This window comes from Phalacrocorax carbo, unplaced genomic scaffold (genome assembly GCF_963921805.1).
Source record: "Phalacrocorax carbo unplaced genomic scaffold, bPhaCar2.1 SCAFFOLD_69, whole genome shotgun sequence".
In the NCBI taxonomy this organism is placed as follows: Eukaryota; Metazoa; Chordata; class Aves; order Suliformes; family Phalacrocoracidae; genus Phalacrocorax; species Phalacrocorax carbo.
In genome coordinates this window covers 24,323-48,644 of record NW_026990521.1, presented here as the reverse complement: position 1 = coordinate 48,644, position 24,322 = coordinate 24,323, and positions in this window count along the sequence as shown.

The following is a 24,322-nucleotide window of genomic DNA, read 5'->3' as shown; positions in this document are numbered from 1 at the left end:
TGTCTGTCGTACGGCCACTCAATGGAAGCGTTTGTCTCTGGTTCTGCAGGTTGTGCGGCGGCTGCCCTTGGGCCTGGGTGCGTGTTTGAGGTGAGCTGGGTCGCAGAGGGGAGGGGCGCGGGGCTGGTGTGGGTCGTTCTTCCTTTTTTGGCAGAGTGACGGTAACTTTGTGTATCCTGTGGTATCTCTAGGGGCCGCAGGGGATGGCGTTCGTCCTCGTCCGGAATGGGCACGGATCAGCCGGGTGCGCGTGAGGTGGGGGACGTTGCGGGGGTAGGTCCTTGTTGAGTGACGGGATGCTGACTGACGGGGCGGTGTGTGTATTTTTGTTGTTTTTGTTTAGATGATGAAAAGGCACCTGGGACTTGGAGGACCGATGCAGTGGGCTGCCTGTGCGCTTGTTCTTCTGAAGGATGGGTGGACCGGGACTCTGGGCCCCTTGAAAGCTAAGTTGAGGCAACGGTGCTGAGGAAGGGGTTGGGGGAGGGAGGGGTTTTAAGGATGGTGCAGCGGAGCGGGCTGTCTGGGAAGCGGTCCCCTTTGGGAGCAGGGAAAAGGAGCAGGTTCCTCTTCAACGTGACGGGAACGTGTGGCGGGCAGGGCGGTTCCAGGCTGTGCGTGTTATTGTGCAGTGTGTGTGTTTTGTGTTGGGTGTCTCCGACCTTCCTCGGGTCTCGGTTGCTCTCTTTGTTCTTTAGGAGCCGGGCAGGTGCCTCGGCAGCGTTACTAGGGCTCGGCGAGGCCCTAGTCGTGGGCTCGGCGCCCATCGGGCGCTTCTCTTTTGGCGTCGCAAGCTTCCGGCGTGGATCGTTTTGGCGTCTCGGACGGTCGTCTTGGGCGGCGTCGTTCCCGGCCGCGTGAGCGGCACTGCTCTGTGGCTGTGAGTTTTTTGGGGACTGGCGTTTCTTCCTTGCATCCGTAGGCGGTTAGGTCTTGAAGCTGGGCTGGTTGCGCGTCTGTCGTCTCGGTTGTGAGAGGAAGCTCTTGTCACGGGCCGCGAAGCTGTTGGCGTTCTCTGGTGTTGCCGTAGGGCCTGCCGACGTCACCGTCGGGGTCCCGCAGGCGGTCTTGCCGGACGGGGGGTTCCATCTGGGTGTCGTCGTTCTCTCCGAGAGCTGCCTCTCATCCTTCGGGGTGCGTTGCCTGTAGCGTTCTGTGTAGCGTTGTTCTGTGTGTGTCTTGGAGCCGCCCTGCCCGGGGATGTAGAGTCAGGGCAAGGTGGGTGGTGCTGGCATCTAGGGATGCGCCCAGGCTTTTGGGGGGGGTGGAGGGGGGGAAGGAATTTTGCAGCCGTCTTGGATCGACTGGCTGTTGTCGGTGGGTGAGGGGAGGAAATCCTGTTGGGTTTTGTGGGCTGGGCCCCCAGGGAAGAACCGTAGGTGTCTGGGGGAGGGAGCTGGAGTCTTAGCTGAGCAGGTAGCATGTCAAGGGTGTTCTGGCTTGTCTGTGTGCTGGGCTTAATGTTTGATGTATTGTGCTTATGTTTAGGAGCCGCCCTAGTTGGGCTCTCAAGGGGGTGTTCCTACATGCGATCGAGACCTGTGTCGTGGTTCAGCTGTGGCCGTGCGTGCAGGTGACTTGTTTGACATCGGTTTGGCAGGTGCCGAGGGAGGAGTCGTGCAGGGTGATGGAGGGCGGCGCTGTCAGCAGGTGAGTTGGTGTGTGGTGTAGCTAGAGGGAAGATGTGGCTGTTGGCTCTATGAGCCCATTGTGGTAATTTTTCTTTGGGCGCATGCGAGGAGCCGAGTGGGATCTGGGCACCGGAGGGGAATCGCACAGGGTGAGCGGTGACGGGTGGGCTGAAGCGTAGCGATTCGTCCTGAGGTGTCGCGTTGCAGGTGGTTGTGAGCAACGTGCGTTTGGCTCTTGCAGGTGGTGGGCGAGCCTCAAGGTGGCGACCGTATCTGCTGGAGGCCAGGCAGGTGAGCTGTCGAGGGAAAGGTGCGTGTCTGAGATGGGGGGGGTTGGTGCGGGTGTCCTGAGAGTCCCGCAGCACCTGAGCGGGTCCTTTCTTGCTTGGGTTCTTGCAGGTGCCGCCCGCAGGCTTCAGAGGGGAGACGCCGCGTGCCGACGAGAGGTCCGAGAGGTGAGGGGGTTGAAGGCCAAGCTGTTGTTTGAGAGCAAGGTGTCTGTCGTACGGCCACTCAATGGAAGCGTTTGTCTCTGGTTCTGCAGGTTGTGCGCCGGCTGCCTTTGGGCCTCGATGCGCGTTTGAGGTGAGCTGGGTCGCAGAGGGGAGGGGCGCGGGGCTGGTGTGGTTCGTTCTTCCTTTTTTGGCAGAGCGACGGTAACTTTGTGTATCCTGTGGTATCTCTAGGGGCCGCAGGGGATGGCGTTCGTCCTCGTCCGGAATGGGCACGGATCAGCCGGGTGCGCGTGAGGTGGGGGACGTTGCGGGGGTAGGTCCTTGTTGAGTGACGGGATGCTGACTGACGGGGCGGTGTGTGTATTTTTGTTGTTTTTGTTTAGATGATGAAAAGGCACCTGGGACTTGGAGGACCGATGCAGTGGGCTGCCTGTGCGCTTGTTCTTCTGAAGGATGGGTGGACCGGGACTCTGGGCCCCTTGAAAGCTAAGTTGAGGCAACGGTGCTGAGGAAGGGGTTGGGGGAGGGAGGGGTTTTAAGGATGGTGCAGCGGAGCGGGCTGTCTGGGAAGCGGTCCCCTTTGGGAGCAGGGAAAAGGAGCAGGTTCCTCTTCAACGTGACGGGAACGTGTGGCGGGCAGGGGGGTTCCAGGCTGTGCGTGTTATTGTGCAGTGTGTGTGTTTTGTGTTGGGTGTCTCCGACCTTCCTCGGGTCTCGGTTGCTCTCTTTGTTCTTTAGGAGCCGGGCAGGTGCCTCGGCAGCGTTGGTAGTGCCCGGCGAGGCCCTAGTCGTGGGCTCGGCGCCCATCGGGCGCCTCTCTTTTGGCGTCGCAAGCTTCAGGCGTGGATCGTTTTGGCGTCTCGGACGGTCGTCTTGGGCGGCGTCGTTCCCGGCCGCGTGAGCGGCACTGCTCTGTGGCTGTGAGTTTTTTGGGGACTGGCGTTTCTTCCTTGCATCCGTAGGCGGTTAGGTCTTGAAGCTGGGCTGGTTGCGCGTCTGTCGTCTCGGTTGTGAGAGGAAGCCCTTGTCACGGGCCGCGAAGCTGTCGGCGTTCTCTGGTGTTGCCGTAGGGCCTGCCGACGTCACCGTCGGGGTCCCGCAGGCGGTCTTGCCGGACGGGGGGTTCCATCTGGGTGTCGTCGTTCTCTCCGAGAGCTGCCTCTCATCCTTCGGGGTGCGTTGCCTGTAGCGTTCTGTGTAGCGTTGTTCTGTGTGTGTCTTGGAGCCGCCCTGCCCGGGGATGTAGAGTCAGGGCAAGGTGGGTGGTGCTGGCATCTAGGGATGCGCCCAGGCTTTTGGGGGGGGTGGAGGGGGGGAAGGAATTTTGCAGCCGTCTTGGATCGACTGGCTGTTGTCGGTGGGTGAGGGGAGGAAATCCTGTTGGGTTTTGTGGGCTGGGCCCCCAGGGAAGAACCGTAGGTGTCTGGGGGAGGGAGCTGGAGTCTTAGCTGAGCAGGTAGCATGTCAAGGGTGTTCTGGCTTGTCTGTGTGCTGGGCTTAATGTTTGATGTATTGTGCTTATGTTTAGGAGCCGCCCTAGTTGGGCTCTCAAGGGGGTGTTCCTACATGCGATCGAGACCTGTGTCGTGGTTCAGCTGTGGCCGTGCGTGCAGGTGACTTGTTTGGTATCGGTTTGGCAGGTGCCGAGGGAGGAGTCGTGCAGGGTGATGGAGGGCGGCGCTGTCAGCAGGTGAGTTGGTGTGTGGTGTAGCTAGAGGGAAGATGTGGCTGTTGGCTCTATGAGCCCATTGTGGTAATTTTTCTTTGGGCGCATGCGAGGAGCCGAGCGGGATCTGGGCACCGGAGGGGAATCGCACAGGGTGAGCGGTGACGGGTGGGCTGAAGCGTAGCGATTCGTCCTGAGGTGCCGCGTTGCAGGTGGTTGTGAGCAATGTGCGTTTGGCTCTTGCAGGTGGTGGGCGAGCCTCAAGATGGCGACCGTATCTGCTGGAGGCCAGGCAGGTGAGCTGTCGAGGGAAAGGTGCGTGTCTGAGATGGGGGGGGTTGGTGCGGGTGTCCTGAGAGTCCCGCAGCACCTGAGCGGGTCCTTTCTTGCTTGGGTTCTTGCAGGTGCCGCCCGCAGGCTTCAGAGGGGAGACGCCGCGTGCCGACGAGAGGTCCGAGAGGTGAGGGGGTTGAAGGCCAAGCTGTTGTTTGAGAGCAAGGTGTCTGTCGTACGGCCACTCAATGGAAGCGTTTGTCTCTGGTTCTGCAGGTTGTGCGCCGGCTGCCCTTGGGCCTGGATGCGCGTTTGAGGTGAGCTGGGTCGCAGAGGGGAGGGGCGCGGGGCTGGTGTGGTTCGTTCTTCCTTTTTTGGCAGAGTGACGGTAACTTTGTGTATCCTGTGGTATCTCTAGGGGCCGCAGGGGATGGCGTTCGTCCTCGTCCGGAATGGGCACGGATCAGCCGGGTGCGCGTGAGGTGGGGGACGTTGCGGGGGTAGGTCCTTGTTGAGTGACGGGATGCTGACTGACGGGGCGGTGTGTGTATTTTTGTTGTTTTTGTTTAGATGATGAAAAGGCACCTGGGACTTGGAGGACCGATGCAGTGGGCTGCCTGTGCGCTTGTTCTTCTGAAGGATGGGTGGACCGGGACTCTGGGCCCCTTGAAAGCTAAGTTGAGGCAACGGTGCTGAGGAAGGGGTTGGGGGAGGGAGGGGTTTTAAGGATGGTGCAGTGGAGCGGGCTGTCTGGGAAGCGGTCCCCTTTGGGAGCAGGGAAAAGGAGCAGGTTCCTCTTCAACGTGACGGGAACGTGTGGCGGGCAGGGCGGTTCCAGGCTGTGTGCGTTATTGTGCAGCGTGTGTGTTTTGTGTTGGGTGTCTCCGACCTTCCTCGGGTCTCGGTTGTTCTCTTTGTTCTTTAGGAGCCGGGCAGGTGCCTCGGCAGCGTTGGTAGTGCCCGGCGAGGCCCTAGTCATGGGCTCGGCGCCCATCGGGCGCTTCTCTTTTGGCGTCGCAAGCTTCAGGCGTGGATCGTTTTGGCGTCTCGGACGGTCGTCTTGGGCGTCGTCGTTCCCGGCCACGTGAGCGGCGCCGCTCTGTGGCTGTGAGTTTTTTGGGGACTGGCGTTTCTTCCTTGCATCCGTAGGCGGTTAGGTCTTGAAGCTGGGCTGGTTGCGCGTCTGTCGTCTCGGTTGTGAGAGGAAGCTCTTGTCACGGGCCACGAAGCTGTTGGCGTTCTCTGGTGTTGCCGTAGGGCCTGCCGACGTCACCGTCGGGGTCCCACAGGCGGTCTTGCCGGACGGGGGTTTCCGTCTGGGTGTCGTCGTTCTCTCCGAGAGCTGCCTCTCATCCTTCGGGGTGCATTGCTTGTAGCGTTCTGTGTAGCGTTGTTCTGTGTTTGTCTTGGAGCCGCCCTGCCCGGGGATGGAGAGTCAGGGCAAGGTGGGTGGTGCTGGCATCTAGGGATGCGCCCAGGCTTTTGGGGGGGGTGGAGGGGGGGAAGGAATTTTGCAGCCGTCTTGGATCGACTGGCTGTTGTCGGTGGGTGAGGGGAGGAAATCCTGTTGGGTTTTGTGGGCCCCCAGGGAAGAACCGTAGGTGTCTGGGAGAGGGAGCTGGAGTCTTAGCTGAGCAGGTAGCATGTCAAGGGTGTTCTGGCTTGTCTGTGTGCTGGGCTTAATGTTTGATGTATTGTGCTTATGTTTAGGAGCCGCCCTAGTTGGGCTCTCAAGGGGGTGTTCCTACATGCGATCGAGACCTGTGTCGTGGTTCAGCTGTGGCCGTGCGTGCAGGTGACTTGTTTGACATCGGTTTGGCAGGTGCCGAGGGAGGAGTCGTGCAGGGTGATGGAGGGCGGCGCTGTCAGCAGGTGAGTTGGTGTGTGGTGTAGCTAGAGGGAAGATGTGGCTGTTGGCTCTACGAGCCCATTGTGGTAATTTTTATTTGGGCGCATGCGAGGAGCCGAGCGGGATCTGGGCACCGGAGGGGAATCGCACAGGGCGAGCGGTGACGGGTGGGCTGAAGCGTAGCGATTCGTCCTGAGGTGTCGCGTTGCAGGTGGTTGTGAGCAACATGCGTTTGGCTCTTGCAGGTGGTGGGCGAGCCTCAAGGTGGCGACCGTATCTGCTGGAGGCCAGGCAGGTGAGCTGTCGAGGGAAAGGTGCGTGTCTGAGATGGGGGCGGTTGGTGCGGGTGTCCTGAGAGTCCCGCAGCACCTGAGCGGGTCCTTTTTTGCTTGGGTTCTTGCAGGTGCCGCCCGCAGGCTTCAGAGGGGAGACGCCGCGTGCCGACGAGAGGTCCGAGAGGTGAGGGGGTTGAAGGCCAGGCTGTTGTTTGAGAGCAAGGTGTCGTACGGCCACTCAATGGAAGCGTTTGTCTCTGGTTCTGCAGGTTGTGCGCCGGCTGCCCTTGGGCCTGGATGCGCGTTTGAGGTGAGCTGGGTTGCAGAGGGGAGGGGCGCGGGGCTGGTGTGGTTCGTTCTTCCTTTTTTGGCAGAGCGACGGTAACTTTGTGTATCCTGTGGTATCTCTAGGGGCCGCAGGGGATGGCGTTCGTCCTCGTCCGGAATGGGCACGGATCAGCCGGGTGCGCGTGAGGTGGGGGACGTTGCGGGGTAGGTCCTTGTTGAGTGACGGGATGCTGACTGACGGGGCGGTGTGTGTATTTTTGTTGTTTTTGTTTAGATGATGAAAAGGCACCTGGGACTTGGAGGACCGATGCAGTGGGCTGCCTGTGCGCTTGTTCTTCTGAAGGATGGGTGGACCGGGACTCTGGGCCCCTTGAAAGCTAAGTTGAGGCAACGGTGCTGAGGAAGGGGTTGGGGGAGGGAGGGGTTTTAAGGATGGTGCAGCGGAGCGGGCTGTCTGGGAAGCGGTCCCCTTTGGGAGCAGGGAAAAGGAGCAGGTTCCTCTTCAACGTGACGGGAACGTGTGGCGGGCAGGGCGGTTCCAGGCTGTGTGCGTTATTGTGCAGCGTGTCTGTGTTTTGTGTTGGGTGTCTCCGACCTTCCTCGGGTCTCGGTTGTTCTCTTTGTTCCTTAGGAGCCGGGCAGGTGCCTCGGCAGCGTTACTAGGGCTCGGCGAGGCCCTAGTCGTGGGCTCAGCGCCCATCGGGCGCTTCTCTTTTGGCGTCGCAAGCTTCAGGCGTGGATCGTTTTGGCGTCTCGGACGGCCGTCTTGGGCGTCGTCGTTCCCGGCCGCGTGAGCGGCGCCGCTCTGTGGCTGTGAGTTTTTTGGGGACTGGCGTTTCTTCCTTGCATCCGTAGGCGGTTAGGTCTTGAAGCTGGGCTGGTTGCGCGTCTGTCGTCTCGGTTGTGAGAGGAAGCTCTTGTCACGGGCCACGAAGCTGTTGGCGTTCTCTGGTGTTGCCGTAGGGCCTGCCGACGTCACCGTCGGGGTCCCGCAGGCGGTCTTGCCGGACGGGGGTTTCCGTCTGGGTGTCGTCGTTCTCTCCGAGAGCTGCCTCTCATCCTTCGGGGTGCATTGCTTGTAGCGTTCTGTGTAGCGTTGTTCTGTGTTTGTCTTGGAGCCGCCCTGCCCGGGGATGGAGAGTCAGGGCAAGGTGGGTGGTGCTGGCATCTAGGGATGCGCCCAGGCTTTTGGGGGGGGTGGAGGGGGGGAAGGAATTTTGCAGCCGTCTTGGATCGACTGGCTGTTGTCGGTGGGTGAGGGGAGGAAATCCTGTTGGGTTTTGTGGGCCCCCAGGGAAGAACCGTAGGTGTCTGGGGGAGGGAGCTGGAGTCTTAGCTGAGCAGGTAGCATGTCAAGGGTGTTCTGGCTTGTCTGTGTGCTGGGCTTAATGTTTGATGTATTGTGCTTATGTTTAGGAGCCGCCCTAGTTGGGCTCTCAAGGGGGTGTTCCTACATGCGATCGAGACCTGTGTCGTGGTTCAGCTGTGGCCGTGCGTGCAGGTGACTTGTTTGACATCGGTTTGGCAGGTGCCGAGGGAGGAGTCGTGCAGGGTGATGGAGGGCGGCGCTGTCAGCAGGTGAGTTGGTGTGTGGTGTAGCTAGAGGGAAGATGTGGCTGTTGGCTCTACGAGCCCATTGTGGTAATTTTTCTTTGGGCACATGCGAGGAGCCGAGCGGGATCTGGGCACCGGAGGGGAATCGCACAGGGTGAGCGGTGACGGGTGGGCTGAAGCGTAGCGATTCGTCCTGAGGTGCCGCGTTGCAGGTGGTTGTGAGCAACGTGCGTTTGGCTCTTGCAGGTGGTGGGCGAGCCTCAAGATGGCAACCGTATCTGATGGGGGCCAGGCAGGTGAGCTGTCGAGGGAAAGGTGCGTGTCTGAGATGGGGGCGGTTGGTGCGGGTGTCCTGAGAGTCCCGCAGCACCTGAGCGGGTCCTTTTTTGCTTGGGTTCTTGCAGGTGCCGCCCGCAGGCTTCGGAGGGGAGACGCCGCGTGCCGACGAGAGGTCCGAGAGGTGAGGGGGTTGAAGGCCAGGCTGTTGTTTGAGAGCAAGGTGTCTGTCGTACGGCCACTCAATGGAAGCGTTTGTCTCTGGTTCTGCAGGTTGTGCGCCGGCTGCCCTTGGGCCTGGGTGCGTGTTTGAGGTGAGCTGGGTCGCAGAGGGGAGGGGCGCGGGGCTGGTGTGGGTCGTTCTTCCTTTTTTGGCAGAGCGACGGTAACTTTGTGTATCCTGTGGTATCTCTAGGGGCCGCAGGGGGTGGCGTTCGTCCTCGTCCGGAATGGGCACGGATCAGCCGGGTGCGCGTGAGGTGGGGGACGTTGCGGGGTAGGTCCTTGTTGAGTGATGGGATGCTGACTGACGGGGCGGTGTGTGTATTTTTGTTGTTTTTGTTTAGATGATGAAAAGGCACCTGGGACTTGGAGGACCGATGCAGTGGGCTGCCTGTGCGCTTGTTCTTCTGAAGGATGGGTGGACCGGGACTCTGGGCCCCTTGAAAGCTAAGCTGAGGCAACGGTGCTGAGGAAGGGGTTGGGGGAGGGAGGGGTTTTAAGGATGGTGCAGCGGAGCGGGCTGTCTGGGAAGCGGTCCCCTTTGGGAGCAGGGAAAAGGAGCAGGTTCCTCTTCAACGTGACGGGAAGGTGTGCCGGGCAGGGGGGTTCCAGGCTGTGTGCGTTATTGTGCAGCGTGTGTGTTTTGTGTTGGGTGTCTCCGACCTTCCTCGGGTCTCGGTTGCTCTCTTTGTTCTTTAGGAGCCGGGCAGGTGCCTCGGCAGCGTTACTAGGGCTCGGCGAGGCCCTAGTCGTGGGCTCGGCGCCCATCGGGCGCTTCTCTTTTGGCGTCGCAAGCTTCAGGCGTGGATCGTTTTGGCGTCTCGGACGGTCGTCTTGGGCGGCGTCGTTCCCGGCCGCGTGAGCGGCACTGCTCTGTGGCTGTGAGTTTTTTGGGGACTGGCGTTTCTTCCTTGCATCCGTAGGCGGTTAGGTCTTGAAGCTGGGCTGGTTGCGCGTCTGTCGTCTCGGTTGTGAGAGGAAGCTCTTGTCACGGGCCGCGAAGCTGTTGGCGTTCTCTGGTGTTGCCGTAGGGCCTGCCGACGTCACCGTCGGGGTCCCGCAGGCGGTCTTGCCGGACGGGGGGTTCCATCTGGGTGTCGTCGTTCTCTCCGAGAGCTGCCTCTCATCCTTCGGGGTGCGTTGCCTGTAGCGTTCTGTGTAGCGTTGTTCTGTGTGTGTCTTGGAGCCGCCCTGCCCGGGGATGTAGAGTCAGGGCAAGGTGGGTGGTGCTGGCATCTAGGGATGCGCCCAGGCTTTGAGCGGGGAGGAGTTTTGCAGCCGTCTTGGATCAAGTGGCTGTTGTCGGTGGGTGAGGGAAGTAATTCCTGTTGGGTTTTGTGGGCTGGGCCCCCAGGGAAGAACCGTAGGTGTCTGGGAGAGGGAGCTGGAGTCTTAGCTGAGCAGGTAGCATGTCAAGGGTATTCTGGCTTGTCTGTGTGCTGGGCTTAATGTTTGATGTATTGTGCTTATGTTTAGGAGCCGCCCTAGTTGGGCTCTCAAGGGGGTGTTCCTACATGCGATCGAGACCCGTGTCGTGGTTCAGCTGTGGCCGTGCGTGCAGGTGACTTGTTTGACATCGGTTTGGCAGGTGCCGAGGGAGGAGTCGTGCAGGGTGATGGAGGGCGGCGCTGTCAGCAGGTGAGTTGGTGTGTGGTGTAGCTAGAGGGAAGATGTGGCTGTTGGCTCTACGAGCCCATTGTGGTAATTTTTATTTGGGCGCATGCGAGGAGCCGAGCGGGATCTGGGCACCGGAGGGGAATCGCACAGGGTGAGCGGTGACGGGTGGGCTGAAGCGTAGCGATTCGTCCTGAGGTGCCGCGTTGCAGGTGGTTGTGAGCAACGTGCGTTTGGCTCTTGCAGGTGGTGGGTGAGCCTCAAGATGGCAACCGTATCTGATGGGGGCCAGGCAGGTGAGCTGTCGAGGGAAAGGTGCGGGTCTGAGATGGGGGCGGTTGGTGCGGGTGTCCTGAGAGTCCCGCAGCACCTGAGCGGGTCCTTTTTTGCTTGGGTTCTTGCAGGTGCCGCCCGCAGGCTTCGGAGGGGAGACGCCGCGTGCCGACGAGAGGTCCGAGAGGTGAGGGGGTTGAAGGCCAGGCTGTTGTTTGAGAGCAAGGTGTCTGTCGTACGGCCACTCAATGGAAGCGTTTGTCTCTGGTTCTGCAGGTTGTGCGGCGGCTGCCCTTGGGCCTGGGTGCGTGTTTGAGGTGAGCTGGGTCGCAGAGGGGAGGGGCGCGGGGCTGGTGTGGGTCGTTCTTCCTTTTTTGGCAGAGCGACGGTAACTTTGTGTATCCTGTGGTATCTCTAGGGGCCGCAGGGGGTGGCGTTCGTCCTCGTCCGGAATGGGCACGGATCAGCCGGGTGCGCGTGAGGTGGGGGACGTTGCGGGGGTAGGTCCTTGTTGAGTGACGGGATGCTGACTGACGGGGCGGTGTGTGTATTTTTGTTGTTTTTGTTTAGATGATGAAAAGGCACCTGGGACTTGGAGGACCGATGCAGTGGGCTGCCTGTGCGCTTGTTCTTCTGAAGGATGGGTGGACCGGGACTCTGGGCCCCTTGAAAGCTAAGCTGAGGCAACGGTGCTGAGGAAGGGGTTGGGGGAGGGAGGGGTTTTAAGGATGGTGCAGCGGAGCGGGCTGTCTGGGAAGCGGTCCCCTTTGGGAGCAGGGAAAAGGAGCAGGTTCCTCTTCAACGTGACGGGAACGTGTGGCGGGCAGGGCGGGTCCAGGCTGTGTGCGTTATTGTGCAGCGTGTCTGTGTTTTGTGTTGGGTGTCTCCGACCTTCCTCGGGTCTCGGTTGCTCTCTTTGTTCTTTAGGAGCCGGGCAGGTGCCTCGGCAGCGTTGGTAGTGCCCGGGGAGGCCCTAGTCGTGGGCTCGGCGCCCATCGGGCGCTTCTCTTTTGGCGTCGCAAGCTTCAGGCGTGGATCGTTTTGGCGTCTCGGACGGTCGTCTTGGGCGGCGTCGTTCCCGGCCGCGTGAGCGGCGCCGCTCTGTGGCTGTGAGTTTTTTGGGGACTGGCGTTTCTTCCTTGCATCCGTAGGTGGTTAGGTCTTGAAGCTGGGCTGGTTGCGCGTCTGTCGTCTCGGTTGTGAGAGGAAGCTCTTGTCACGGGCCGCGAAGCTGTTGGCGTTCTCTGGTGTTGCCGTAGGGCCTGCCGACGTCACCGTCAGGGTCCCGCAGGCGGTCTTGCCGGACGGGGGGTTCCATCTGGGTGTCGTCGTTCTCTCCGAGAGCTGCCTCTCATCCTTCGGGGTGCATTGCTTGTAGCGTTCTGTGTAGCGTTGTTCTGTGTTTGTCTTGGAGCCGCCCTGCCCGGGGATGGAGAGTCAGGGCAAGGTGGGTGGTGCTGGCATCTAGGGATGCGCCCAGGCTTTGAGCGGGGAGGAGTTTTGCAGCCGTCTTGGATCAAGTGGCTGTTGTCGGTGGGTGAGGGAAGTAATTCCTGTTGGGTTTTGTGGGCTGGGCCCCCAGGGAAGAACCGTAGGTGTCTGGGAGAGGGAGCTGGAGTCTTAGCTGAGCAGGTAGCATGTCAAGGGTGTTGTGGTTTGTCTGTGTGCTGGGCTTAATGTTTGATGTATTGTGCTTATGTTTAGGAGCCGCCCTAGTTGGGCTCTCAAGGGGGTGTTCCTACATGCGATCGAGACCCGTGTCGTGGTTCAGCTGTGGCCGTGCATGCAGGTGACTTGTTTGACATCGGTTTGGCAGGTGCCGAGGGAGGAGTCGTGCAGGGTGATGGAGGGCGGCGCTGTCAGCAGGTGAGTTGGTGTGTGGTGTAGCTAGAGGGAAGATGTGGCTGTTGGCTCTACGAGCCCATTGTGGTAATTTTTCTTTGGGCACATGCGAGGAGCCGAGCGGGATCTGGGCACCGGAGGGGAATCGCACAGGGTGAGCGGTGACGGGTGGGCTGAAGCGTAGCGATTCGTCCTGAGGTGCCGCGTTGCAGGTGGTTGTGAGCAACGTGCGTTTGGCTCTTGCAGGTGGTGGGCGAGCCTCAAGGTGGCGACCGTATCTGATGGGGGCCAGGCAGGTGAGCTGTTGAGGGAAAGGTGCGTGTCTGAGATGGGGGGGGTTGGTGCGGGTGTCCTGAGAGTCCCGCAGCACCTGAGCGGGTCCTTTTTTGCTTGGGTTCTTGCAGGTGCCGCCCGCAGGCTTCGGAGGGGAGACGCCGCGTGCCGACGAGAGGTCCGAGAGGTGAGGGGGTTGAAGGCCAGGCTGTTGTTTGAGAGCAAGGTGTCTGTCGTACGGCCACTCAATGGAAGCGTTTGTCTCTGGTTCTGCAGGTTGTGCGGCGGCTGCCCTTGGGCCTGGATGCGCGTTTGAGGTGAGCTGGGTCGCAGAGGGGAGGGGCGCGGGGCTGGTGTGGGTCGTTCTTCCTTTTTTGGCAGAGCGACGGTAACTTTGTGTATCCTGTGGTATCTCTAGGGGCCGCAGGGGATGGCGTTCGTCCTCGTCCGGAATGGGCACGGATCAGCCGGGTGCGCGTGAGGTGGGGGACGTTGCGGGGGTAGGTCCTTGTTGAGTGATGGGATGCTGACTGACGGGGCGGTGTGTGTATTTTTGTTGTTTTTGTTTAGATGATGAAAAGGCACCTGGGACTTGGAGGACCGATGCAGTGGGCTGCCTGTGCGCTTGTTCTTCTGAAGGATGGGTGGACCGGGACTCTGGGCCCCTTGAAAGCTAAGCTGAGGCAACGGTGCTGAGGAAGGGGTTGGGGGAGGGAGGGGTTTTAAGGATGGTGCAGCGGAGCGGGCTGTCTGGGAAGCGGTCCCCTTTGGGAGCAGGGAAAAGGAGCAGGTTCCTCTTCAACGTGACGGGAACGTGTGCCGGGCAGGGGGGTTCCAGGCTGTGTGCGTTATTGTGCAGCGTGTGTGTTTTGTGTTGGGTGTCTCCGACCTTCCTCGGGTCTCGGTTGTTCTCTTTGTTCCTTAGGAGCCGGGCAGGTGCCTCGGCAGCGTTGGTAGTGCCCGGCGAGGCCCTAGTCGTGGGCTCGGCGCCCATCGGGCGCTTCTCTTTTGGCGTCGCAAGCTTCAGGCGTGGATCGTTTTGGCGTCTCGGACGGTCGTCTTGGGCGGCGTCGTTCCCGGCCGCGTGAGCGGCACTGCTCTGTGGCTGTGAGTTTTTTGGGGACTGGCGTTTCTTCCTTGCATCCGTAGGCGGTTAGGTCTTGAAGCTGGGCTGGTTGCGCGTCTGTCGTCTCGGTTGTGAGAGGAAGCTCTTGTCACGGGCCGCGAAGCTGTTGGCGTTCTCTGGTGTTGCCGTAGGGCCTGCCGACGTCACCGTCGGGGTCCCGCAGGCGGTCTTGCCGGACGGGGGGTTCCATCTGGGTGTCGTCGTTCTCTCCGAGAGCTGCCTCTCATCCTTCGGGGTGCGTTGCCTGTAGCGTTCTGTGTAGCGTTGTTCTGTGTGTGTCTTGGAGCCGCCCTGCCCGGGGATGTAGAGTCAGGGCAAGGTGGGTGGTGCTGGCATCTAGGGATGCGCCCAGGCTTTGAGCGGGGAGGAGTTTTGCAGCCGTCTTGGATCAAGTGGCTGTTGTCGGTGGGTGAGGGAAGTAATTCCTGTTGGGTTTTGTGGGCTGGGCCCCCAGGGAAGAACCGTAGGTGTCTGGGAGAGGGAGCTGGAGTCTTAGCTGAGCAGGTAGCATGTCAAGGGTGTTCTGGCTTGTCTGTGTGCTGGGCTTAATGTTTGATGTATTGTGCTTATGTTTAGGAGCCGCCCTAGTTGGGCTCTCAAGGGGGTGTTCCTACATGCGATCGAGACCCGTGTCGTGGTTCAGCTGTGGCCGTGCGTGCAGGTGACTTGTTTGACATCGGTTTGGCAGGTGCCGAGGGAGGAGTCGTGCAGGGTGATGGAGGGCGGCGCTGTCAGCTGGTGAGTTGGTGTGTGGTGTAGCTAGAGGGAAGGTGTGACCGATGGCTCTATGACTCCGTTGCTCCTTGCGTTTGTCTTTTGGTTTGGGTTTGAAGTAGCGTAGCAATGAGCAAAGGAGGCAAGTCGAGCAAGGCAAGTGGTGATTGGTGGGCTGAAGTAGCAGCTGTTTTCTGAGGTGTTGTGTTGCTGGGGAAGTTATAAGCAACGCGTGTCATATGGGTGTTACGGACGGCGGGCGAGCTGGACACGGCACCTGGAAGTGACGTAGGCCGGGTGGGAGGCTGTCGAGGGAAAGGAGTGCAAGACGGGGATTGGTGCGGGCAGGCTGTGGCATCGGGCAGCATCTCGGGAGGTGCCTTTTCACTTGGCTTTTTGCAGGTGCCGCATGCCTATGAGAGGTCTGAGAAGGTGGGGCAGTAGCCAGCATCTAAGATCAGAGAATGCTGTGGTCCGTCGTCGAGCTCTTCAGTTTTGTAGGTAACACGTGGGCCGTCTTTGGAACGGCGTATGAGCATTAGAAGCGAGCTGGGTAGTAACGAGGAAGTCACGGGGCGGTGATTTCTCACGAGCGTAACGGTAGTTTACTGTGTGTTGATACATTTGGTGCCACAAGCGATGACGGAAGCGGGGGGTGATGCTGGAATCTGTGCAGAGCAGGTGAGCCGATGGGCATGTTCGTTTTGATGAGGGGGGTGCTCTGGAAGAGATCTGTGTTGACCCGTGTGATACTTATTGCTGGCTCTGGGTTTTTTTCTTTTTCACATGATGAAGAGGCACCTGGACACTGCAAGAATATCCTGGTTAGCTGGTGTGTTTCTTGTTGTGAAAGGATTCATAATCTGGCCCATCTGAAAGCCCCACAGTGTGACTTTCGTTAGGAAGAGATTTTGAAAAATTGATGGCAAGTTCATAGAATGCAACCTCACTGAATAAGAAATATCTCAGAGTGCATCTTAGAGACAATGTCTTTGTCAGTAGAACTCATCAGCACAAGACTTGCGAAGTACTGCTTTTTTTTTTTTTAAGATAAAAAAATCAATGGTCCTTGCGGAGGTCCAAGCACACGACCTACTCCAAATGTTGATGGCATTGGTAGTGCTTGGGTTCTCAGTTGTAACAGTCGAGATACCATAAAAATACGGTTCCCCTGCATGCTTCGGTACAGCCAAACGCATTAGCATATCTGCCGGTCCTTCTTGGTAGCCCCATGTATTGCAACACTGGGGATTTGATTTGCGTGGTTTTTTGTTGTGGTATTATTTTTTTCCCCAAAAAAGTAAAACTGTATCTGGGATCTCTTCACTCACTGATTCTTCTATCATAAATGAAAGTTTAAAAAAAGCTAACATCGTAAATCAGACAATGTGACTTGCGCTGTTTCAGCTGTAACTGCCAAGCAGATGTAGGGTACGATTTATTAGGTGTACTTAAGCAGGTAGGTATTTGTTGTAAATATTTAGTGAGGGGCGAATGAATGTTGGGGGGGTGGTGGTTTCCTGCCGGTATTTTGAGGGAGCGCTCTTAAGTATTTTATTTCAGTCTCGCTTTCGATGCGCGTTTCCCTGGCAGTTCAGCAGCATCTCTTGGGCGGGGCAGCTGGGCGGACGTCCCTCCCGACTCCATAACACGCCAAAACCCCCCAGTCACGTTGCTGCTGTGTATTTTGGAGATAGATAATCTTATGGCGGGTGTGAACGGCTGTGTGAGTTAAATGAACGCAGAAGGAAAATGGAAAGCTTTTATAGCGTAGACGCTCATATTGGATGTGCGTAAACACGCGCCCGCCTTCTCAGCACAAAGTGAATTACTGAGATTTATTCTTAATTTTTTACGTTACTCTTTCAAGTTTGACGCTTCGCTTCAGGCTTCATGGAGCCAGGCAGCAAGACGTGCGGCGGCAGGGCGAGGGCTGTAGCTGCTGCGGCGGATCTGTAAGCGGAGGTTCCGGTTCCGGTACAACTTTGCCCCGCAGCCTCACGGGGTTATCTCCCCGCAGCGGTGCCGTAAGGAAGGGATGAGACGTTTTCCAGCACCAGCCAGAGCGTTCAGTGTTACGCGAAGAATCTGTTCAAAATGGTATCGGTTAGTCTTAATACCGTTTTCAAGTGTTCCAGTCCCTCTAGCTTTTAAAGGAGGTGTTGTGTTTTGACATGACCCGTTTGCCCAGAATCTTGCTGCGGCTCAATTTCCTTCCTATCCCTTGTGCTGACTGAGTTCCTCCATTTTCTTCTGTGCTATTTTATTCACGTGCTGAAATATAGTTTGGGATTTCTGTTTTTCAGATGTCTTCTCAGTGTCTCGTGATGCTCAAGAGATGCCCCCCGGCCCGGGTTTGCCTGCCGGTCGTTAAGCGTGGTGAAGGTAAGGGGCCATCCCTCTGCCTGGGGGCTCCCGGCTCTGTCTCCAGCGGGTGCCCCGCAGGTGCGGCCGCGAGGGCTGCCTGGTGGGGAGAGTCGGGGCCCCCAGGGGCCGGGGCTGTTTGTCGCCCCGGGGAGCCCATCCCAGCGCGGGAACATGTCCGAGCAGAGCCCGAGAGAGACGTGACACCGTCCTCTGGCACGCTCCCGCTCCGCCGTGGGGCGGCCGCTAGCCTGCGGACAGGGGCTGGGGGGGCTGCAGCTGTTTGGGGGGCTGCCCCACCTTTTAGATTTTAGCAGAGCTCCCCCTTTTCTGGGGGGTGGGTGTGTGTACCTTTGTAAATGACACTATTAATGAGCTGCAGGTTGGAGTAGATTCCCTTGTTTAGTGCCCTTCTTGGGGGTGAATCACAGAATCTCAGGTTGGAAGGGACCTCAGGGATCACCTAGTCCAACCTTACTATCATAAAATAGGGGGAGTCCTGGGGGGGTGATGATGTCATGCAGGGCACCCCAGTGTCACTGGGGGAGCTGATAATGCATCAGAGGAGCAGGTCAGTGTGTGTGGGTCATCTAGGGGTTCCCCCCTCAAAAAGGGGGGTTGCAGCCCAAAAACGCCTGAAAATTCAGGGGTCTATTAAGAGGTTTTCTCTAATTCAGTGCCTCACACCCACGTTGGCTTAAAATATTTTTCTTATTTTATATATATTGAAAAGTATTATTACTTTATAGATGTATAAAGGGATTTTAGGATAGAAAGAATTCTACATTGAGATACAGGATTTTAAAATACAAACGTAACTCGCCTGTCTACATATATTTAAAATAAAAAATAAATCCTTTTTCTTCATTTTAAACTCCTTTATGAAGGAATTCAAAATAGAAGGAAGTCTGACTAGAGTGAGCATCTACACTTACTGTGTGTTACATAGTCTAAGTAGATGTCTAATCTAAATATAGATTATATATATAGTGAAATAAATAAGTCTAAATACATGTAATTGTAAGTAGATGTCTAAATAGAGAAGTTGAAAAAGATGAAAGTGTCAGAAAAGTAAATGTCTATGCTATATAAGGTTTTTAAAATGCAAAGAAACCCTATTTATACACAGGATTTATAAATTTGACAACCCCCCTCAACTCCCCCCATCAAGTGAAGATACAAATGCGCTTTCAAATGCTGCCCCTCTCGCCTTCGCCTTTTCCTATCCCAGTGTGGGCCTGATTCGCCCAAATGGGGATTTTCCCCTATGGGGCCGCATATGCGGAGTGGGAGCTGCTGCCAGGGCACAAAAGAATCCCAAACCTTTTGAGTCTGGGTCTGCAGTGGTGGGGGGGTGGTGGAACCAAAGCAAAGAGAAAAACACTAAACAAAAACCCAAACAGTTTTGGGGGAAAGAAAACTGGAAGAGTCAACTCCAGGTGGATTTGTGCAGCTGGAAAGCAAGAAAATGGCTGGGGGGTATGAAAGGGGGAAGGGGCTCTTAAGATGCAAAACCAGAAGTTAACTGTTCTATCTCTGAATGCTTATCCAGCTGAAAGTTAATTGTTGCGGAATGCTTATCTAGCCGCTGTGTAAAATAATTAGCAAGGAGGCCTGGAATCCACTTGCGAAGGACAAATTCCTGACAAGGATAGAAAATTGTCTAAAGAACCAGATAAAACAGTAGTTTGGACAAGTGTCAAGAGATAACTGAGTCTGCGCAAAACCAAAAGGTTACTAGCGGTGATGAAGAGGAGCCAGCAGCCTTCATCTTTACTACCCCCGATCACCACCACGAGGAGGCACTGTGCAAGCTCAGTTGGGAAAGATTTATGGAAACTACTTTTTTGGCTAATTTTAATACGACGTGGGGAAAGGTCATGCATATCTATAGGCGTATTGGGAAATTGTATGTATCTGTAATGCTTTACTATAGAAATGGAAGACAAACTATCACACAGGCGCGCATGACTTTGGTGGGACTACCCCCCGTGCTGAACAAACATACCTACTTCACAATCTTACAGATTGTTTTGTCACTCCCCAGCCCCCTACCTGATGTGCGGAAAGCGGACTCCACATGAAGAAACCCATGGACCAGCCACTCTCATCGACAAAACAAACTGAAAATCACCTATTTTTGTGGTTCAAAAACACCCCCCCCCCACTTTATACAATATTTTTGAAGAACAACCCCAAGTTTTATATTATGGGGAAAAAAAAAAGGACCCAAAACAGAAATCCCCAAGAAACCCAGCAAAATGGAAAACAACACAACCCAAAGATAACAAAAAAAAAAACCATGAAAATCCTAATTTGGAGATTACTAGGTGTGAAACACCTGCATTTGGAAGGGCATTTCTGGGGCTTGTCTGGAACGGGTTTTCTGCAGTGCGTCAGTTATCTGGAGCGGATCATCTGCTGCAGGTAAGCCCAGGTGAGTTGCCTGTTGTGGATTATCCTGGGGGGACCCCCTGGTGTCAGTCATCCCCATGCACGTTCCCCATGGCATGTCTGCCCAGACATGCCCCTGTCCGGCAGTGTCCGCCTCCTCCCCCGCCCTCCCTCTGCGTGTGTCTGTGACCTCCCTTCCACTGAAATGGGCCTCCTGCATGAGGTTTTCTCCTGTGTGGGTTTTTTCTTGGTGACATGCCCTCACTTACCCTGCTCTCCTGTTGCGTGCTCGCTGAAGCCTTGTGCTTGTGCAGGATGAGCAGAGCAGGGTCCTGGCAGTGCAGAGGCGAGGCGCTGCCAAGCCAACGAAGCCCAAGGCTCAGCAGCGCACAACTCCTTTGCAGGTCAGCCGCTGGCATCTGGTCTGCCTGGCTGCCCCCCTCACCCCGGGCAGCCTGCCTTCAGAAGGGCAGCTGTGTTCCCCTGATTTTATTCCTTTAGGTTTGACACTTTGGGCTTCATTGCGTAAGCATGATGTGCAGCAGCAGCGAAAGAGCTGTAGCTGTGGTGGTGAATCGGTAAGCATAGATTCTTGTTACGCTATAGCATTGCCCTGCAGTCTCATAGGGTTATCTCCCTGCAGCAGTGCCATAAGGAAGGGATGAGGCTTTTTCTAACACCAGCAAGAATGTTTAGTGTGGTACCATTTTGATCAGATTTTTAGTATAAATAGCTGTTAATAGTGTTTTCAAGTGTTCTACTCACTTAAGCTGTAAAGGATATGTTGTGTTTCAAGCTGATCCATTTACTTAGAAACCTCCTTTGACTGAACTGATATACTATGCCTTAGGCTGACAACAGTTTGTATTTTCATCTGCTCCAATTTTTTTAATATGGTGACATATAGTTAGATTTTTGTTTTTCCAACATCTTGATGAAAGCATCTCGGTATGCTCAGTAAATACGTCCCCACCCATGCTTGCTTCCTGTTACTTGGGGCACACTAATGTCAACTATGTGTGGGGGAAATGATGCAGCAGAGGAGCAGGTGAGGGGGGATGGTGCGTGAGGGATTTTAGATGGTGGTCAGTGTAGGGCCACAGTGGAAGAATCACAAGCTGAACACAGCTGTGAGAACGCAACCTCGAAGGGGGGAAGCGGAGGATTGTCATTGCACAATATGTTGTTGCAACCCCAGAACCGCCGTTAGCTGGCAGAGCACGTACCCGGCAGGCCTTGTTGCATGTGCCGGCCACGCGTGCGGCAATGTCTAGGCAGTTCTTTTGCCTTGAATCTGCTGAGGGTATAAAAAGGGGCAGCTCAAAGCAGAGAGGGGGGGGAGACAGAGCACACTCTGGGAACCACAGGGGACACCCTGAAGGTGCCACGCCTACCTCCCTTCTCCGCGATGACCTTGCTCACGGTCACCCTCCTGCTCGGCGGTGTCTCGGGCATAGTCGGGTTGGTCAGACTCTGATGAGGGGAAAACAATATGCTAGTAACTGCTTCTGCAAGGCTCTAACAGAGCAATAAATACTGTTGTGCTTTTGAAATATCATGTGTTGGGTGAATTTTGTGCGTAGGAATCCTGCTAATGGGGGGATTATTAAATATTATAAACTATAAGTATGGGTGTGTGACATTGCAATAAAGGAAAAGGGTTTTTTTCCTGTTTTGAATTCCTTCCTCTATATAGTTTTTAAAATGCACAAAAAAATTATTTTATGTCTATACAAGTTTTTTATATTTTAAGAGCCTGTACACGTTTCTAATTGGAATATAAAAAATTTAAAAAAACCTTTTACCTACTGCATAGTACAAAGAACTTATATATTTTGAAAACCAATATTAACTTTAAAAGTTTTTTCTTTATTTATAAGAAGTCGTCTGCCTGGATAAAGCTATCTGAATTTAGTGTGTGTTCTATAATAAGCCTACCGCAGGGTCACAGGTTGGAAGGTTCTCAGGGATCATCTAGTCCAACCCTTCTGTTAGATATCCTGTGTAATCTAAATAAAGATAATAAAATAAGCGTAAACAGGTATAGAGATAAGTAGATATCTCAGTCTAAATAGAGAAGTGTAAAATTAGTGATAATATATGTAAGTTTTATCAGAACTTCTATTTAGCTATCTGTTTAAAGTGTTGATCGGTATGTCTAAATAGATGTATAAATGTTCTATAGATGTATATAGATATAGTCACAATGGATAGTGTAAACATATGTATATTTAGGGAATACATAGATGTTTGATAACTTAATATCTATTTAAGTAGATACTTCAGTGTAAATATCTCTGCTATATAGGGTTTTTACAACACTATTTATAGAATGGTTTCAGAAGCTCAACCCCCCTTCATACGTACTGAAGTTATAAAAGTGCTTTCTAAAGCTGCCCCTTATCCCTTTTCCTTTTCCTCTCCAAGTCAGGGCCCATCCTCCCAGTTGGTGACTTGCTCCTGCAGGGCTGCGGTCGCAGAGCGGGAGCTGCTGCCACAGCACTAATGCACCCCCAAATCCCCGATTCTGGTCCACCTACCTCTCTGGTGCCCCAAAAGTTGTTGCTCTTTTGTCAATTCTGCCCTGTACGCTTCACCTCTTTGTTTCTTGTTCCCATGTGCCTTGTTCCAGCTCTTTCCTCTGTCCTTCCTCCCTATTTATTCTTTTTCCTCTGTCACACTGCTTTTGGGTGCTGACCCTGGTAGCCAGCTCACTGCAACCATATCTGACGCGCGTGAAGGGACGAGGCTTCACTGCCTCCTGCGCATTCCCAGATGCATTTGCAGCCCCTGGGCTTCGGGGTGAGTGGCTGCAGCTGGGTCCAAGGGAGAAGGTGATGTGCTGTTGGATGCAGCCGGTGAGTCCGAGGACAGGGCTGGCCCTGCTGTGCCAAGGGGCTCTAGCTGGGGAGAGGGCTGCCTGGACACTCCTGCCTGCAGGAGCTGGCTGAGGAGTGACAGGAAGGGTGTTCCACAGGCAGGTGCCTCCAGCCAGGAACAGCGTGTCGTTGAGCAAGGAAGGATCCATCCCAGCCAGAGCACGCCACCAGCACAAGGTAACAGGATATCAGCAGCTCTGTTGGCTATGTGTGTTGGCCCCCGTGTGTCCAGGAAACATGGTCGGAGAGGACTGTCGGGGCACCCGCCTCCTGCTCCGGGAGGGGCATGGTTTGGGCAGCCAGCACTGTGGAGGGGGAAGGGGCAGAGGGAGAGAGAGAAACCTCAGGGCTGTGAAGGTGTCCTGCCCACGACAGGAGCTGCAGTGAGTCGCACAGCTCCTCCCATGCACCTGGGCCTATCCCTGCTATGCTTTTCCCAGTGTCTGTCTGCCTCCTTGCCTGTCCCTGCCTCTGTCTCCTTCTCAGGCTGCACAGCTCACCAAAGCTTTTTGGTCCTCTGCCAACACTGCCCTGCACCCCATCACCTTCTAAGTGTCCTTTCTATACCTCTCCTTTTCTGGCTCCACACCTGCTATTATTTCTTTCTTCCCTATTACTTGTAAAAATTGCATTTCTTAGTCTGCCTCTACCCAGCGACCTATCTCCATTTCAGTGACTCCCTCTGCTCTGCCCCGGCTTGCTCTTCCTACATCCTTTCTCTGTGGCCATCTATCCATCTCCCTCTCTTGATATTTAACTTCTACCCACATGGCCAGAACCCCGTTGATTTTTACATTTGCGCTGTCTGTCTACGTTCAGTTCCGCATCCATGTTTGTTTCTTCCTGCCTGTCCTCAACTAAATCACTTTTTCAATTTTGATTTAGTTTGCGGACCCTATTTCTTACTTTTTCCTGTCTGACCCTTACTCCATTGCTTTTAAAATTCTCTTTCTAGGTTTAGTTTTACGAAGCTGCCAATCCCTAATTTTAAGGGTCATTTGTTGGTCATGCACCCCATTGCTTTTAAAATATTTTATCAAGGTGACTTTTTTTTAATAGAGTTAATAAGGTTGGAAAAGGCCTGTGGTATCGAGTCCAATCATCAACCCAACACTACCGTGCCTCCTACAGCACATCCTAAAGTGCCACGTATACGCATCTTTTGAACACCTCCAGGGAGGGCAACTGCCCCACCTCTCTGGACAGCCTGTTCCAATACCTGGTGACTCTTCAGGTAAAGAAATTTTTCCTAATACCCTATCTGATCAATCCCTGATGGAACTCGACACCATTTCCTCTTGTCCAATCGCCAGCTCATTGGGAAAAGGAACCTACACCCAGTTCACTACAACCTCCTTTGAGCCTTCTCTTCTGCAGACTTAAACCACCCCAGTTCCCTCAGCCGCTCTTCATAAGGCTTGTTTTCCAGACCCTTCCCCAAGCTTTGTTGCCCTTCTCTGGACATACTCCAACTACTCAATGTCCTTTTTGTACTGAAGGGCCTGAAAGGGAACACGATACTCAAGGTACGGCCTCACCAGTGCCAAGTCGGGGGTAGGATCACTTCCCTACTCCTGCTGGCCACGCTATTTCTGATACAAGGCAGGACCCCATCGGCCTCCCTGCCAACCCAGGCAGACCACCGCCTCACGTTCAGCCGGCTGTCAACCAGCACCCCCGGGTCCTTCTCTGCCGCACAGTTTTCCAGCCGCTCTTCCCCAAGCCTGTAGCATTGCATGGGGTCGTTGTGACCCGAGCACAGGACCCGGCACTCAGCCTTGTTAATTCTCATAGAGTTGACGTCAGGCCATGGGTCCAGCCTGTCCAGATCCCTCTGCAGAGCCTTCCTACCCTCAAGCAGATGAACACTCCCGCCCAACTTGGTATCATCTGCAAACTTACTGAAGGCACACTGTCCCCTCATTCAGGTCATTGATAAAGACATGGAACAAGGCTAGTCCTAAAGGTGACCCCTGGGGAACAGCGCTCATGACCAGCCACAAATTTGGTTTAACCTCTGTCACCACTACTCTTTGGGCTCAGCCATCCAGCTGGTTTTGTACTCAAGGAGTACACCTGTCCAAGCTAGGAACCACCAGCTTCTCCAGGATAATGCTGTGGGAGACAGTGTCAAAGGCTTTACTGAAGTACAGGTAGCTAACATCCACGGCCCTTCCCTCATCCACTAGGTGGGTCACCTGGTCATAGAAGGAGACTGGGTTGGTCAGGCAGAACCTGCAGTGTCTGGGCCTGATCCCCTGCTCATCCTGTATATGCCTGGTGAGCACACTGAAGGTGAACCATTACTACCCTGGTGATAAACAGCCAGTCTACTAGAGACTGAGGCCAAGAAG